General features: G+C 41.5%; 1 long non-coding RNA gene across 1 annotated transcript; it reads right to left on the bottom strand.

Annotated features, from left to right (window-relative positions):
• Nucleotides 1-301: 301 nt before the first annotated feature.
• On the bottom strand, nucleotides 302-13,336 carry LOC137162162 (uncharacterized). Its single transcript, XR_010922313.1, has 3 exons — nucleotides 13,287-13,336; nucleotides 1,471-1,651; nucleotides 302-415 (listed from the first exon to the last, which is right to left on the bottom strand). It is a non-coding gene; the product is annotated as an uncharacterized lncRNA (long non-coding RNA).
• Between the last annotated feature and the right edge of the window lie 2,652 nt (nucleotides 13,337-15,988).

Genomic DNA, 15,988 nt, shown 5'->3' with positions numbered 1-15,988 from the left:
TTTGCTGCCTAGTTAGGATAACCGCTGCAGACTCCCTGTTTCAGCCCCACCCTTCCCACCATAATCCCACTGTTGGATTGCCAATGATGCAAGGGTTTATCTGATCTCCAGTTTGGGGGTCTGAAAGGATTTCTCCCATATGGCAAAACTAGCAAACTACTGTGTGGGTTATTTCACCTTCCACCCAGGAGATATTAGGGGATAAATTATAGCTGTCACAACTTTGGCAGGGTCCAGTGGGCTGCCTGGGCATTGTTCTAGGGCATTGATCCTGGGCATAACCTACCATGGTGAAGGAGATGGCTTCTATGTCTTGCTCAACTTGTAACTGTTGTCATTTTAGTTCTTCTCTGTCTGGCTCGGAGGAGGTGAACAGGTCAGGACTATGAGTTCCAGTTACGGTCCCTAGGGAGGCCTGACAGTGTAGAGGAGACATGGCCTCATATCCACCCTCAGGTTTATAGTACACAACGCATTTCAATTAAATCAGATGCTCATGTTTGTAAAATGGTGTGAAATTTTTGGATGAAAGGCATAGATAACATTTTGCCTATTAGCTTCTGAATCAAAATGTCAGATTCCCATCCTAAACTTAAGGTTGCCAGAACATCCTAGTGGTTTGAGTGCCTAATATTTTTCAAGAATGTCAGAATTAAAAACAAACAAACCACAAATATTAGAAACTAAGGAAATGCAGAGTTAAAGTTACACTTCTGAAACAAATTACCTAAAATCTTCTTATTGCACTTGACTTTAACTCCAGTGCTGTAGAATATTATGGATATACAGTAACTCCTTGTGTGCATATATTTCATTAGTCCGGTTCCACAAACTTAGAACTCATCACCACCCCCGCCCCATAGGTGGTGGCCCAGCAACAAATTGGATAAAGGAATTCTCAGCACTAGCAGGGATGACAGACCCAACAGTTTAAGTCCTGGTGGTAAGGTCAGTGGGGTATGAAATTTGGCTAATGATGTCATGCCCTTGTCAGATTGCATTGGCTAAACACACTGAGGATCCAGCCAAACCCTAGGTAATAATTAAAAATGCTGAAGGGAATTTCAACCTGAAATAGCTTGACATGCATAGAATATACATGCATTTACACCAAGGACTTTGGGTGAAATCTTGACCCTACTAAAGTTAATGGGAGTTTTGCAATTGGCTCCGGTGGGGCCAGGATTTGCCCTTTGAGAAAAATAGCTGTAAAGTCAATTAAATCTGTTTATGTATATTCTTTAAAATGTTTATTGTGTTTTAAAGCATTCGTGGGGTAGATTGTAAGCTCTTGGGGCAGAGACTCAGATGTTTTTACCCCCATTCTATTCAATGGGACCCTGATCCTGCCTGGGGCCTCTGAGCACTACTGGAATGCAAATAAGCAAGAAAAATATTTCACAAGTAGCATCTGTAATGCAGGAATTATTCCTATTGGAATTACAGATCAGTAATCATTTAAAAACCTACTATGTGTGATTCTCTCTGGCAGATGTGTGGAACAGCATGGATAGGTCTGGAGAGAGCCAAGACCAGCCTTCTGCTTTCAGAGAGAATATTACAGGCAAGTAGAAGCTTTGAGGAAGGCGGCTTCTCCAGGCCAGGACAGAGGCACTTTGATAGGACAGCAATCACAGCAGTGGGAACAGACCTAGAATGGGAAGGAAGAGGATTGGGGTTAACATACAAATTAGCCTGCTAATGCACTGCATCTTTGTGAAAGGCAGAAAACTCCACTATGGTGATGCTTCAGACAACACAGAACATGTCAGAACTAATTAAACAAAGTCTGATCATCCAGATCAGAATTAAACAAGTGCCTATTTAAAGAATATAGTGGTAGTCTGTTCTAAATTATATCTATCCAATCATTTGGTCTATCTCTAGTTGTCACCATGGCACCCAATCACCAGCCTAATTAGGAATATAGTATATAAATTAATACTATATTAGAGCTTCTTGTTATGGTCTTAGTGAACCTCTCAAAAGGATTTAAGAGTTTTGATAATTAAAGCGGTAGTTCAGAAACAGTATGTCGAGCTGTCTGTATATTCAAAAATCTACATCTGTCTGTCTGTCTTTAAAAATGAAACAACCCAAAAACCTCCCACTTTTGTCCGATAACTGAAAACAATTTGCAGACTGCTATGATGCATTTTTGAACTTGCACTTTACTTTGCTAATCATTGTTAAACTGTGACCCTTACTGGGCCATTTGCTAGTAGGAAAAGATTGCCATATTAAGTTATTATGAAACATGGCTTCATTTATATTCTGATTTTAGTTTGCATTCCACCAGTGAAGCATACAAAATAGGAGTTCTCTAATTAAAGTGAGCACTCAGACTGCTAATGAACATTTGATTCTGCTTAGACATTTTTATAATTCTGACATTTGTACTGCACTGACAAAAAGTTAAGCAAATAGCTGACCTCCCCTAATATCCTACCATGCAAAATAAGCAAACACACAAATAACTGTATTGTTAAAAATTACAACGATTATTGTTCCAGTTGTTTAAAGCCAGAAAGAGGGAAGGAGGGTGAGGTAGGGGTGAGAACAGGTATGTACTCATCCAACTTTTGTTTGCTGATAGAATTTTTTATGGGAGTTGAGGTTGTGCTGCCTACACTGGATTTGGAAGGCAAAAATGTGTGAGTTACTCATTCATGAAGCAGCATAGTGTAGGACTTCAGTGAAAACCCTGTCTTGTCTTTATGGAATAGAACACGATAAACAATACAAAGGGGGCTTTTTCAATAACAACATTGCTACTTAAACAACTTTTTTATTGGACAAAAAAATCACTCTGCCTGCTTCTTCCACCTTATACTTTGTATAATCATTTACACTGTGCCGGGTGAAAACATTAGTAAGGACTGGTCTACACCACAGTTTTGTCAACAAAAGTCAGCTTTTGTCAACAAAACAGTGGAGGTATACATGCTACAATGCTGCTCCTGCCGTTTTAACTTTCCTGCTACGCTGACGAAATAAAACCACCTCGACAAGAGGCATAGAACGTTTTGCGACAAAGTTAGATCAACGCAATGTCAGTGTAGACAATGTGCTTGCTTATGTCTCCGTAAATGGCCTCCAGGAGGTGTCCCACAATGCCCATCCTGACCACTCTGGCCTGCAGTTCGAACTCTGCTGCCCTGCAGCCAGGTACACAAGCATCCACCCCTCCTTTAAAGGCCTGGGAATTTTTGAAATTCCACTTCCTGTTTGTTCCATGTGGAGAGCTCACATCACATCACCCCAACTGACCTTGCCAGCTCCATGCAGGAAACACTCTCCCGCCTACAGTACAACCAGAGTTGCTGGGTATGTGGGGAGAGGAGGCTGTGCAGTCCTGGTTCTGCTCCAGCCACAGGAACTTTGATACCTACAGACAGATTTCTCATGGCATGTTGGAGGAGGGTCATGAACAGGGCACACATCAGTGCTGTGCAAAGATCAAGGAGATGAGGCAGGCGTACCAGAAAACAAGGGAAGCAAATCATCGCTCTGGTGCTGCACCGAAGACCTGCTGCTTCTACAAGTAGAGGGACACCATCTTCAGCCAACCTCCATCACCAAGAACCCTGTGGATACTTCAGGGGGACTGGAGACACCAGCCAGTGGACTCACCCCAAAGGACAAACTGGTGGATGAGAAAGTGGAGTTGGAGGAGGAGGTGAGACAGGTGACAGGGTTGTCCAGTAGAGTGGTGAGCCAGGACCTCTTCTTGACTCCAGAGGGTTCAAGCCAGTCCCAGCAGTCTGGCTCTGGTGTGCATGATGCAGGAGAAGGGAGCTCCAGTCAGTGCTCATTTTGATTTTGATACTGCCTAGTGATGTGAGGTAGAGCTGTGCTTTGTTTCGTTATGTGTTAGAAGTGGGTTAAGAAAGAGAAATTTACAAGACTAGCAGTGTTTGCACCTGTTTCCCATTCCCCTATACAGCTATGCAGTGGGGGCCCTATGGAAAACCTTCTTAATGCACACCACAATTTCATGGGAATCCTCCAGTGAGATCTCCAGGAAACTTTCCTGGAGGTACTCGCCAATCCTCTGTTGAAGGTTCGTTGGCAGAGCCATTTTTGTTTTTTCTCCCACTGTAGAAAACTTTGCTGCACCAATCTGCAGGGACCAAAGCGACACACAGGCAAGCATCATTAGGTACCTGGTCTGAAACTGCACACATGGAGGAGATGCACCCTTGCATTCTGTTACCCTCAGGAGTGAGATATCTGCTTCAATCATCCCTGCCTATGGAAAATGGTGGCAGAATTTACAATAGCATCCCTAGGCGCTTGCATTGATCTACTTAAAAAAACAAAAAAAAAACAAAAAAGGAAACTCCACACACCTAGATCCTTTGGCCCATCTTGGCCCATCCCCCACATCCCCGGTCCAAATTTACCATGTTTAGGGCGCTTGCCCAGCGGTGCGCTTGCCAAGGGAGAGTGAGAAAGAGGTATTTAGATTTTATGATACAGTGCTGTGAATGCACTCACAATACTGACTCTTCTTGCTGTTTCTTGTGCTTTTGCAGATGCCCCTTTGAGGGGAACCTCCTGCACATGGGCGGAGCGCTTCCATCAGATAAGGTGTCGAACCAGGAGGACATGTTTAGGGAGGTGCTCCAATTGTTGGACACCAAAGAACATGATCACAGGGTGTGGAGAGAGACAATTAGTGAAAAATTGAAATTAAATAGTCAGAGGAAGCAAGGCCAGAAGTGTATTTTAGAGGGTCAGGAGTGGATGATTAAAACTGATGGAGGACCAAAGAGATGCTGAAGTCCCTGACTGCTCTACAGTCAGAACACATACATGCTCACCTGCCCCTGCAGCCCTTACAAAGCTGCATGTCATGCCCCCTCCAAGCTCCCCGCCCCACACGCACATTCCCTACATGTTCCTAGCCCATCACAGAACCCCTTTCACTCCACCCCTTTGGACAGGTTCCCTAATGACAGCTGGATGTATACACAGCTATGAGATCCTCCATTAAGAGAGTGCTCCTCAGCATCATGTCCCTTGCAAGAAATCTAATTCTGTGTATTGGTTATTGCTGTTTAATAAAAATGTACTCCTAGAAAGAAAATGAATCTTTATTTTTCTCCTACACAGGGTGGTTGCTTCTGGAATTCATATGCAGCAGCAATTGGCACAGTTGCAGACTACAAATCACGTTCAAGAAGCAATCATTACAAAGGTCATTCCAAGCATCAAGCAAACAAAGCCTGACTGAATGCATTACAGAAACACACATTACTGGGGCTCATTGTCAAAATGCTGCTTCAAAGCCTCCCAGATTCAAATAACCCCCTGTTGAGCCTCTCTAACAGCCTTGGTATCTAGCTGCTCAAAATCAGCTGGTAGGCGATCTGCCTCAATGCTCCACCCCTGGGGAAACTTTCCCCCCTCAGCCTCACAAATATTATGTGGTGCACAGCAAACTGCTATGACCATGGGAACACTTTCCTCAACCTCCAAAAAGGCAGCGCCAGTGAGCCTTCAATCTGCCAAACACACATTAACGGTCATTCAGCCCCTGCTCAGCCTGTTGTTGAAGCACTCCTTGCTGCTGTCAAGGTTTTTGGTGTCAGGCTTCATGAACTATGGAAGTAAGGGGAAAGCTGTGTCTCCCAGGATCACTATGGACACTTCAACATTCCCATTGGAAGGAATCTTCTGGGCTGGAAAGAAAGTCCTTGCTTGCCGCTTTCTATATAGGCCAGTGTTCCTGAAGATGTGCGAGTCATGTACCTTCTCTGACCACCCAGTGTTGATATCAGTTAAACAACCCCGGTGATCCTATAGTACCAGAGAGAAGTAGGCCTTTCTATTGATGTACTCAGTTGCAAGATGGTCCAGGGTCAAAATTGGGATATGCGTGCCATCTATTGTCCTGCTGCGGTTAGGGCATCCCATTGCCGCAAAGCCATCCACTACTTCACGCACGTTTCCAAGAGACACAGTTCTTCGTAGCAGGATGCAATTAAGGGCCCCATGCTCTTGCGTGAATGCAACCCTCACGGTTGACTTCCTAACTTCAAACTGATTTGTGACTGACCACTAGCTGTCTGGAGTTGCTAGCTTCCACACAGTGATCACCATGTGCTTCTTCACCAAGAGGGCAGCTCTCATTTTGGGGTCCTTGAACTACAGGGCAGAGGTGAGCTCTGCACACAGTATCAGGAAGAGAGCTTTGCACATCCAAAAGTTCTGCAGCCAATGAACATTGTTATGCAGGTATGAGGTAATGAGATCCCACCACTCAGTGCTTATTTCCTGAGCCCAATAGCAACAGTCCACCATGTACAGCTGCTCCATGAACGCCAAAAGTAATCTGGAATTATTTCTTTCCATGGCACACAGCAGGGCAGGCACAATGGATTCCTGTTCAAATTTGCAGCTCATGAAATATTGCAGGATCATCTGTGTTGTGTTCATAACACTTACCACATGACTAGACAGCATTGCAGGATCCATGCTTTCAGGCAGAGATGGCAGGTGCACAGTTTACAGGGACTGTTGAAAAACATCATGAAATGTAGTCAGAAGCTTATGGAATGATGGAACAGAAAAAACTGCAGCATGGGATGGTGAGTCCACACCCATGATTCACTGTGATCCATTTCCATAACTCCTAGCAGCAGAAGGTGGCAAGTTGCACAGTGGGATAGTGGGATAGTGACCAGATAGTGACCAGATAGCAAGTGAGAAAAATCAGGACAGGGGGTAGGGGAGTAATGGGTGCCTATATAAGAAAAACTCCCAAATATCAGAACTGTCCCTATAAAATTGGGACATATGGTCACCCTAAGTGACAGAGAGACTGAAGATTTATCAACAGATATTAGCAGGAATGAGAATTCTCAGAGTGATGGAAGAAGGACTTGCTTTTGGCAGAATCAGCTAATAGCTATGCACAATCACTTTAAAATGTTTGCAATGTAATATGATTAATTAAATGTTGAGTGTCATATTTAGGATAAAAGAACCTGCTAATTCTATGCCTCATAAATATGGTCTCCATACATAGCACTGATCAGGCCTTTTTTAGTTCCAGTTTTAGATTTCATGAAGAGCAAGGTTGTCTCACACTTCAATTGATTGTTCACCTCTGCAGCTAGATTTGATTATACAGCAAGTATGAGCATAGGAGAGTAATTAAGAGTTTCATTCTCACTCTGCTTTCCAGTTCCATATTTAGATTTTAGCAGAACCCTTCAGGGTTTTATTTATTTATTTTTACAAGATGTCACAGATTCTCAGTTGTTTGGCAGCAGACTCAGAAGAATGTGCATTTATAAAACATCTTGAGCCCTTAATAATTAAGAGACTTCTCAGGATTGGTGACATCCATCCTTTTTTAGTTTATCTGTAGTTACAGGCAGCAGTAGTTTTGGGAGAAGTGAATCAAGACAGTTAAACAGTTTAGACAGCAGCATTAGCCCTGACTTTGATTACTTCCTATACCTGTTTATTATCTGCCATTCAAAACTGGCAGATGGCCAACAAAGAGTTCAATGAAATGTATATCTATCCATCTATTATTTGCAGGATGTACAGTGTTTGTCTTTGACTGTTATACATCTGTCTCACAGGAACATGTGAGGTACCAAGCTTCACATTGAACACTAACATCATCCTAATCAGACAAGTGAAGAAAGTGATATTATCTTTGTGATCTGAATAACGTAATTCATTCAGATATATCTTTGATCTATGATGAACATTTAACTAATTAGCATCCAGCTATCCACTATAGAGACGTGATTTAAGAGTGGAGAAAAAAGATCACATTTAAACTCTTTCAAATAATTTTAAAAACAGAATGTGATAAACTCACCAAAACAGAGACTCATTAAGTAAATATTGCTGACCAAAATATGCAATACCAAAACTTAGCAAGTGACTGAAGAACTAAATTTACTGGTAAGCTACAGGTCGAATTATTAATTGCAATACACCGGTATCACCAGTGTAGGCTCACATTACTTGCTTCTTAGTGTCCTGTAGCCGTTCATTTGGGATATGAGTACAGAACTATGAGCCAGTCTAATATTTCCCCAGCAACCACCCCAACCTGACCAAAAACTATGATCTATTTACTTTAAATTTGCTGTAGTCTCATGCCTTCTGGATTTTCAATATGTACTTTTAAATAAAATCCATCTGTTTTATTGCAATCAATTATTTCACTATATCAAGTAATATGTTTTAGAAGTATCTATACTGTAGGTCATTTGTGTCTTGTGGAAATCATTGGTTGGAAATTACAAAATATGTCCAAATTTTACTAATAGAATCTTTATCTGAAAAAAAATTAATCATTTCAGTATTGCGCCATAGGTTTTGTTGCTGTAGAGATATTAGCAAATACTTATATGTGAAACAAATGCAGCTAATCAAAATGATTAGCAAAATTTTCTAATTAATCATTCAGATTGCACTGGGCTGCCTTAAAGCCTAATGGGGGTAGTGAAATTAATTGCAACTAACCAAGCACAGGAGGAGATGGGATTCCGCAGCCAGTACTATAATTTCATATACTGTATTGACATATAGTGTGGACTACTCAGTTTAAAATTGGAGCAACTATGCAAACCCATATTATCTCTACTATGAGAACTCTGTATTGTAAGCAGGGCTGGTAGTCTGACACTTTCCATTATAAGATCCTGATTTCAGTTGCTTATAATTTTACCAAATGTTAACTTTTTGGGCTGAAATTTTTCATGCTAGGTGTCTGCCTCAGGCTTAATATTTTGGGAAAATTTCTGCCAAAATTGTTTAGCCATTTTGAAGAATGAAGCTAGGAAAAATTAAATTGTTTGTCCATTTGAAAAAACTCCAGCAACCTTTTCTTTTAAAAAGGCCTAGTGACCTCAACCATGCTTGGGAGCTGGTACTCAGAATTTGGCAGAAGCATCATGCCTTGTGTTGTCTCCATGAAAATCCTCCTATGCCCTTAGTGAACATAGTCAAAAGAAGTGATTATGGGATTTGGCCCTCTCTGTTTAGACAGATACTAAAAACTATTGCATTTTTTCCTCTAAAATTCTAAAAAAAAAAAAGATTTTTAAAGTCACTTTCTTTTTCCAACCTTTGTTTTGAAATCGTCTGTGTGCTAATACTGTTGGCTTCTTGTTGCTCATTCTTTTTTACTTAGGCTATGTCTTCACTGATGGCAGCAAATTCGCCGCCGTCAGATCGATTTCTCTGGATCGACTGAGTGGTCAGTGAAGACCCGCTCAGTCGATCCAGAAATTGACATATTAAGACCACCTTCTCAAGTGGCGTAGCACCGTGTCAATAGGAACACGGTTCCCGTTGGCGCAGTGCAGTGAAGACGGCGCGCAGAACAGAAACAGAGAAGTCGACAGGAGTTACGCAAGTTTTTTGCATAGCTTGCATACCTCCAGTCGACTGCTGCTGAATCTCCAAGGTAAGTGAAGACAAGCCCTTAGTGGCTGCATTTTTAATGCTTAGTAAGTATTCAGGAGAAAAGGCACAACATTTACTAAGTACAAAAACACTCAGTTAAGTCTGACTTGTTAGGATTCTAGAAACATCTACTTCAAACTGGGCATTTTCAGAGACTTAATGCATGCATTGGCATAGCCATTTTATACTGGCATTATGTTACACAGTATGGATAGCGATTCCCATAGCAGTAAATGGATGTCTACCCTTACACTTTTTATTAGTGATAGCTGTGATAATTGTTGTGTTCACTTACCTTTGAAGTATGGATTGTCTCTGCCACCTAGACAAATCCAATCTATTCAAGTTTAGGGGAGTGTCTTCCCTCCATTCTTAAAAGCTATCATTGCTTCCTCCTCCCCCTTCAGTGCCCGCTCCTCTAGTACTTTTCCACCTTTTCAAGTGGGTTACAGAGCCACTTTAGCATATTATTTTTCTAAAGCACAAACAACCATTCTCACCCAGGAAATTAAAGGGGCTTTGTTTTACTAACTAGAATGTACACCTGGCTTTACTGAATATGGATTATAAAGCAGAAGAGCCTCCTTTTTCATATTCTACAGAGTCACTGTTCATTTAACATTGGAGTGTTTCTAACATTCAAGATATGGAACTTTAAGACTATTCTGTGTATTAGAGGCATTTTTCCCCACACAACACTTTATTTTACCTCATTGTTCTATGATTTTATTTTATTGATCTTGTTGCTGGATTGAAAGGGTGGATTGACTATACAGCTCATTACTGTTTAAGTTTTTTCCATTTGGTAATATTTTATGTTCTGGTTCAAAAGGCATTTAGGAATTCTTTATGTATGTCAATTTAAAAAAGTCTCATGTTGTTACTGATTTTATGTCTATTTATAGCACAAGTCACAAGCTGAGCTCATTCATTTTTTGCTAAACAGAATAAGAATCAGAATACACTGAGCTTCCTCAATAGATAGGATAATGGCACAAAGCTTAGGAGGGTAAGTAAAATGTGCTTAGTTATTACCCAAGGACAACAACATTGTATGCATAGGCCTATATTCTGTTCTCTTACTCTTCCTAGTCTCAGGGCTGGTCTACATTGAAAAGTTACATCAGCATAGCTATGTCTCTCAAGGGGGTGAAAATTTCACATCCCTGAGACATGTAGTTAAGATGACCTAATCCCTAGTATAGATAGTGCTAGGTCAATGGAAGAATTATTTTGTCAACCTAGCTACCGCCTCTCAGGGAGGTGGATTACATACAGCAATGGGAGAGCAAGAATCAACACTGAAGGACTATAGTGATGTTTCAGGTGCAGACAGAACCTCAATTGTTATATAATTAAATTTATAAGGCCCAATTCTGCCTACAGATACCGTGATCACACTTAACGTTTTGAGTAATTGCCTTATACAGTTAGACAAATGCTACCATGTCTGCAGTATTCCCCATAGTATAAGGACTATCTAGAAAAAACTAAAATTTTCTTAGTGTTTGAAGTAATTTATGGCAATTGCAAAAATTAAAGGTGACCACTGTTAGCACACAATTCCCCTTTACTTTAATGGAAGTGGTGTGGTTTTTATCTGAAGGCAAAATGGCACTATAAGTTATTAGACTCATGCTATGCTGCTACCACAGATTTAAAAAGTATCCCACATTATGCAGATTTAGATATCTAGTAATGGTCTGTTTGGTTAAATATATAAATTAGGTAGCTTCTACTGACCTTTACATTTTCTATCATAAAACAGTGATTATATATTAGCTTTAGAAAACAGATTCTGCAATACAGGGTTTGTGCAGACTGTGGAATGTTAGCAGCTGAGGGTTTATTAGATGAAGCACTAAAAACTAGATTTATGTTCATTGTTTAGAGGTGAAAGTCAGCTGCAGTTGCTATTACAGAAATTCAATTTATTTTTTTTAAATAAAGCACAGTAAACCTCCACTGACAAAAGTTTTACAGTCCTTTAATGAACTCCATATGCTAAAAAAAATTAGTTTGAGATTAAAAGAGAGTTTCATGCTAAACACTCCAACTTTTTTGTTTATATTTATAAACCCTCAGAGGGCCCAATCCTACATTCAATTTGCAAACTTCAGTTTGCTGCATATAATTTCCCCACTTCATCAGACACGTATAAACAGAGACTGGCATGTCATTCTGCATACAGAATACCACAGCTTTGATATTGCCTCATCTCCTCTTTTCTCCCCATCCATCTGATACTGGCCTTTTCTTGTTTCTTCAGTCTCTCCTAGCTTTACCTGTGGACTGTTCCACATGCAAGGGCTGCAGTAGAGAAGGTTTTAGCACCAATGTTGCCATTTAAAAAAAATATATATAACCTTATATAAAAAAAAAGTACTTTCTTGTCTATGACTCTCCATTTCTGTCTCTCTTTGCTATTTAACTCTATAACATGTTTTTGGATACATGGTAAAATTCCTAAAATAGAGAAGCCACTCCTCTCTAAGCTACAGAGTGTCAAATAATGTGGTCTGTTATTTTTTGAAAGTATATACAGTAAAGGAGAAAGATCCATTCCCTTATTGGAAGCATGAATTGTATAAAACACTTACAAAAATACAGTCCTTCATGTGGAGGACCATCAGCAGTTTATGGTCAGGGACAAGAAAGAGAGCTTGTGAGGGGAGATTTAAGGAGAAACTAGTTAGTTACCTAGTAGCTCACAAGAGGAAGAGAGTTTAACATGTCACTAGGGAAGCACATGTGACAGCAATTTCCCACATAAGGAAAGTTGCAGGAAGAGGAACAATGGGAGGTTCTGAAAACCAGGAGGGAGAAGTTTTAAAACCAGATTCAGAAATGTGCCAGAAGCCATTGACAGTGTTGGCGGTTACATGACCTATTTCAAGAGTAGCTTGGCTGCTGCATTCTGCAAACCTTAAAATATAGGCAGTAAGGATTTGGGGGAACCATAAAAGAGAACTGCAATAGTTAAGACATATAGTGATTAAAACATGGATTAAAAATTTCAGCCTACGTAGATATAACCCTCCTGCCAGACAGAGTCGGCAGCAGCAAGGGCCAGGTTCTATATGTAAGGGTCCCTGTCAATCATACATCACCAAACCAGCACAAGCCCCCACCCAGTCACCTGGGAAATCACACACTATCCCCTGGGTGCCCCAAAAGGCAATACTTCCCCCCTCACAAACACAGAATCTGAGTGTAGGAAAGTAAACCTTTTAATAAAAGGGAAGAAGTAACACAGCACTAGTTTGGGAAACAATGCAAACAGAATTCATGAACACAATGAGCTGAACCCACCCCACCCCACAGTACGTGGGGCGTATCCTTCACCTCGCCCTTCTTGCTTCCCCTGCCATACTAACTGTCGTAATTACAGCGTCCATCTCTGGGTTGGAGCTCACAGCCAGCCCCCTTCTGCTGGCTCCTGTCGGATGTGGACTGGACCGGTCCCCTCCACTGTCTCCTGCCGTCTGCAGGCCCCAACCATTGCTGGCTCCCACCACCTGGGACTACATCCCCTGCTGTCTCCTACCATCTGCAGGGTCCTGCCGCCACCTCCGGGCCCCACTGAGTCCCTGCTCCTGGCTCCCACCAGCCACAGGCACTGACCATAGCTGGCTCCCGCCATCTGGCACTGACGGCTGCTGGCTCACACCATCTGCAGGCCCTGCCAGGTCCTCTCTGCTGGTTGTTAGTCAAGGTTTCCCAGTTCCTTTAATGATTTCAGCTGTTAGTGACTTTCAACTCATGGGGAAAACCTTCTGACACAGGAGCAATAACCTGCTTTTAACAAAACAAAAGACTCCAAAAGGAATTATTAATTCTACCTAATCAATCCATGCCGATGGTAACCCTTTACCAGGGTTGGTGCAATCTCAGCAGACGATTCCAACCCCTCCCTCTTATCTTACAATGTTCAAGCATCTGTACACCACCCTTGCTGAGTTCTGTTTAGATGAGAGTGAAATTTTAATCAGAACAGTCTAAGCACAGTTCTGCTGCCATTTGTTCATACAATCAGAGGATAACATTTTTTACCCCAGCAGCTAACACAAAAGTGATTTGTAACCCAATACCAGCCATATTGACCATTTCCCATCATGCTCAGCACCTACGTGTGTTTATGTAAATACAGTGCAGTCATGCTAAGTACTTAATTGTATTCACACAAGTACAAAGCCCATGCAAATAGAGTGGCCCCTCTCCTTTCAGCTGGCTGAGCAGAGGGGAGTGCTACTCAGAAATTCAGACCTTGCTTACACAGAATCAAAAAAGGGATGAAGACTGGCAAGGTTCTACATATGACTAGCAGAATTTGAGACAGGTGAGGGGGGTGGGGCACAAAACTGACTCGAAGATTTCTGCCTTGGGACAAAGTCCAAATAAAAATCTGGCTTAAGAAAAATGAGTAGACTCGGGAAACAAAAAAAGGAACTTTTCCAGCAGGAGGAGGATGATCCAGCACGTTCAGTAACAGGAAGTTCGGATGTAAGCAAGGAGCAGACAGAGTCAGGACTTGTGGAGAAAGTCGAGGTAGAGGGATCAGACTCAAGAGACTGCATATAGATGCTATTCAAGCTAGCATTTCTCTATAGTGCTGTGCAGTCCATTCTGAGCAGCATTAACTTTAGAGAACTGAATAACTTCTGAAGCAATGGCTTATAACAGTCAAACTTTGGGCTGCAAAGCTGAAATTACAGCTGAAATTGTATATTTGATTCTCAGTTTTTTCAGGATGTAGCTTGGAATGCCATCGGCTCCTTTTACCGAACCAATATTTCTTCTAGCAGCAGCTGTATTTCAAATAATTCTAGACTGCTGGACTTTCTACGGTATTGGATAACACAACTCACTTTTCCCTGAAAAAGAGCTGAGCTGAAACATAGCTATGATCTGAAACAAAAAACTCCCTGAAAGGGAAAGAAATAGAAGTGAGCAATGTTACTGAGCTGTTATTGTTCAGAATGCAATGCAGCTTAAGTTTGGAGTACAGCTATTTAACCAATAGGCTGCCAGTGGCCCACAGTTTAAAAAGTGGTCTGACAGGTTTCTTGCTGATAATGGAAACTGTATTGGCCATTACATTCTGAATGAAACAGTTCAAGAAGGGGAATCCAAATCTTCCCTGCTCACTTGACATTTTATAATAGCCTATTTTATCCTTGTATGATTCCTCACCTTATCCCTAAGTAAGCTTTCCATCACTGCAAGTTCCTTCTGGTCAAGAAGGCTGCTGGACTACTCTTTAATCAATGATCTGGAAGAAAATATAAAATCATTGCTGATAAAATTTGCAAAGGACAAAGACTGGTGAAGTGTTAAGTCAGGACAAGTCTCTAATACAGAGTAATGTGGGTCACTGATAAGGTAGGTGCAATCAAATATGCTCTTTAATACAGCCAAATGCAAGGTCATACATCTAGGAACTAAAAAAGACAAGCTATACTTCAGTCTGCCATACGGCATCCTGGAAAGCAATGACTCTGAAAAGGACTTAGGGGACACTGATAACCAACTGAACTCCCAGTGAGATGCAGTAGTATAAAGGGGTACCATGATTCTTGGATGGACAAACAGGGGTTATTGAACAGGTATAAAGAGGTGATGTTGACTCTGTTTATGGAATGATACAGTCTCTTTTCCTACTTTATATATGCTTTGAGAGAGATACTACAGCCTCTTTTGGCATTAACAGATATTGTCCTGTTACTATGATTCAGCAGTTATCCTGCATCTTACTAAAAAGGTTCAAGCACCTGCCATTCATGATTTTTTCAGAGGAGTCCTGCTTTCCTTTACAGGGTCTTAGATTCTGCTGCTGTTACCTCTTCGCCCTCGTAGTCATCCTTGCTTGAAAAAGGATATAGGTGAGATAGGATCCTCTTAAGAGAACTGGACTGGAGATGTGTCGGTGCCGTATAATGGTGAAACGGGGGACGATGTTGGAAATTCCTCCTCTCTTTTGTGGTGCCTGCATTTTTCAGTACACTTTCTCGGCACTAGTGTTGCTGGCGCTGTAGTCAGAGCCGGGCTGTATTCGGTGCCCAGGCAGTCATCGGTGCCGGAGTTTGAGGCTCGGCTGCTGTCAGTGCTATGGTCATGGTCAGTGCCGAGACCTGTACTGGTGCCAGCATGATGATGGTTGTTGTAGTTTTATGAACCATTAACTTTGATGGTACCATAATTGAATGGGAGTGTCCTGGTTTTTCCTTTTGCTCCATGCTGGAGCTAGAAGGCTGTTTAAACCCCATGCTGGACAACGTACCTGAGGGACCTGTAGCCTCTTTGGTACAAATTCATTTAGTTGTTGAGGTGGGTGATCTCTTTTTTTTGAGCAATATCAGGCGGAGTCAAGTGCCTTTTTCTTGCGGTCTTGTCCTGAGAGACTGGTTTTTCTTGACCCAGATCAGAGGTGGGTCTAAGAGACCTTTCCATTAACAGTAGTTTAAGGCATAAGTCTCTGTCACATCTGGCTCTGGAGCTTATATTTTTGCAGTGAGAGCATTTTTGGGCTAAATGTCCCTCTCCG

This window comes from Emydura macquarii, unplaced genomic scaffold (assembly GCF_026122565.2).
Source record: "Emydura macquarii macquarii isolate MOO-44397 ecotype Brisbane River unplaced genomic scaffold, CSIRO-AGI_Emac_v2 contig_2422, whole genome shotgun sequence".
NCBI classification, from domain to species: domain Eukaryota; kingdom Metazoa; phylum Chordata; order Testudines; family Chelidae; genus Emydura; species Emydura macquarii.
The sequence above is the reverse complement of the archived record's forward strand: the minus strand, read 5'-3'. Positions and strand labels throughout refer to the sequence as shown.